The sequence below is a fragment of the Octodon degus genome, unplaced genomic scaffold, assembly GCF_000260255.1.
Source record: "Octodon degus isolate 3935 unplaced genomic scaffold, OctDeg1.0 scaffold00008, whole genome shotgun sequence".
NCBI classification, from domain to species: Eukaryota; Metazoa; Chordata; class Mammalia; order Rodentia; family Octodontidae; genus Octodon; species Octodon degus.
The window spans coordinates 26,705,694-26,708,372 of NW_004524584.1; positions in this window are offsets into that span (position 1 = coordinate 26,705,694).

Sequence of the window (2,679 nt, forward strand, 5' to 3'; positions counted from 1 at the left end):
TGTCCCAAATTTTCTGATCAAGAAGATTATGGGGCCAAAGAGGGAAGCGATCGATGATGTAGAGTTTGCCTAAGGAGAGTCACGTGGAGAGAAAACATTCTCTCAGTCTTTCACAGAGAGCAAATTGGTCAAGAAACAGCCTTTACTCATCCACATGGCTGACACTGACAGAATCTACAAACTGCGGTACAGGGTTTCAGGATAAGTCCAGAGGGGCTTTGACAGACCTAATCAGGTACAAAAGCAACATTTCTTGTTATATACATCTTGCTTTTTCTTGGTCTTAACCATCCACTAGAAAAGTGTAAAAACAAAGTATAAAAAGTAAAGCCATATTAATATGTGGAGTTGTAAAAAGCTCAGGTGAATAACTTCTGACATTGCCAGGTTTTTTTGAAAACCTACTACTATTATGTACTAGTGGACTATTTTGGAATATTTTGCTGAATTCACACACACATATAATATTTAAATGACAAAATTAAACACAAAGGAGATACAAATGAACTACCATTTTATATCTGTACATTCAAAATAGTTGAGATAGATATGAAGCCACATTCTCTTAATTCAATGAATAGAATGATTCGTTCTAATAATGTTTCTAAACATGATATCATGTCTGCATCTTCTACAATGAATAACCACTAAGATAGCAATATGTAATGTATTAGTTATTGGAACTGTGCTAGTAATCGGTTTTGAAACTGCCTCATTGCTATTTGTTTCTCAATAAAATTATGGAAAAAAAAATAAAGTTTTCAGTTCCTCTAGGAAAATTCCCAGGGAAACAAAAGCTGATTTGAATGGTAACCCAGTCCTTGTTGGACCAGTATTGATTCCCACCAGCAATGGAGAAGGGTACCTTTTCCCCACAGCTACTCCAACATTTGTTGTTGATTGTTTTCCTTATGATAGCCATTCTTTCTGAGGTGTAACGGAATCTCAGTGTTGTTTTAAATTTTTGCATTTGTAATTTGCATTTTATTGATGTCTAGAGATGTGGAGCATTTCTTCATATATTTATTTGCTTCTATAATTTTGTGCTTAAATTCTCTCTTTACTTTTAACTGTGTTATACCTTTCTCTCCTTATTTCTTCTTTTGTGTGTGTACATTAGTGACACTATATGATATTTATACATCTGCGTCTAATTCATTTCACTTATGAGTATATCTTCAAGTGGCATCCACTTAAATATAAAGGCTTTGAGTTTATCATTCTTTATAGCTGAGTAATACTCCATTGTATGAAAATACCACATTTTTTTTTTCATTTTTTCCTCAGGAGATGGAGTTTTTCGTGGTTTACAGGATTTGCTATCACAAATTGTGTTGTTGTAAACATAATTGCTCATATATCACTATGACATGACGTTCTCAATTCCTCTGGAAAATTCCCAATAGGGGTATAGCTGGTTTGAATGGGATTTCCACTTCTAGTTTTTAAGGAGTGTCCACAGTCATTTCCATAATGGTCGCACCAGTCTACATTCCCATTAGCAGTGGAGAAAGGCTCCTTTTTCCCCATGCCTCTCCAACATTTGTTGTTAGTTGATTTATTTATGATAGCCATTCTTTCATGGGTAAGGTGGTATCTCAGTGATGTTTTAATTTACATTTCACGGATGACTAGTGATGTGGAGCATTTTTTATATACTTATTCACTTCTGCAATTTCATCTTTTGAGAAGTGTTTGTTCATCTCGGGTGCCCATTTCTGGATTGGATATTTAAATATTTGGGCCCTTATGTTTTTTTATTTCTTTATAAATTCTAGTTAGAAAACCATTTCCAGTATTATAGAAAACCCATTATTATTATGGACTAGTGGACTGTATTGGAATATTTTTTTTGAATTCACGCTCCTACAATATTTAAATGACAATTGAATACCCTTCTCTGAGAAAAATAAACAAAAAATGTGATACAAATGAACAACCATTTTGGATCTGTGTACACAAAATAGTTAGGAAAAATATACAGCTGCTTGCTCTTAGTTCAATGAATGCAGAGATTTGTTCTAAGTGTTTGTGGACAGAATATCATGTCTGCATCTTGTACAGTGAATAACCATAAAGACAAGAATATGCAGTTTATTGATTTTTCAAACTGGGCTAGCAACCGGTTTTGAAACTTTCTCATTTCTATTCGTTTTTCAATCAATTTTTTTTTGTAAAAAAAGATATTGCCAACAATGTGAAAAGACAACCCACAAATTTGGAAAATATCATGACTAATAAGCACTCAGACACAGGTCTGCTCTCTAGAATTTAAATGAACTAAAAAACATTAACGCTCCAAAATTTAAAGATCCAACCCAGAAATGGGCATCTGTGATGAACACACACTTCAGAGGGTGAAATTAAAGAAGTGAATAAATGTGTGAAAAAATGTTCCACATCACTAGCCATCCATGAAATGCAAATTAAAACAACACCGAGATACTATCTCACCCCAGAGAAAATGTCTGTCATAAAGAAATCAAACAACAACAAATGTTGGAGAGCCTTTGGGGACAAAGCAACCCTTGTCCACTGTTGGTGGGAATATATCCCGGTGCAACCTTTATGGAAATCAGTGTGGAGACTCCTCAAAAATCTAGAACTGGAAGTCCCACTCAAATCTGCTCTCCTCCTATTGGGAGTTTTCCCTGAGGAAATGAAAACATGATATCATAA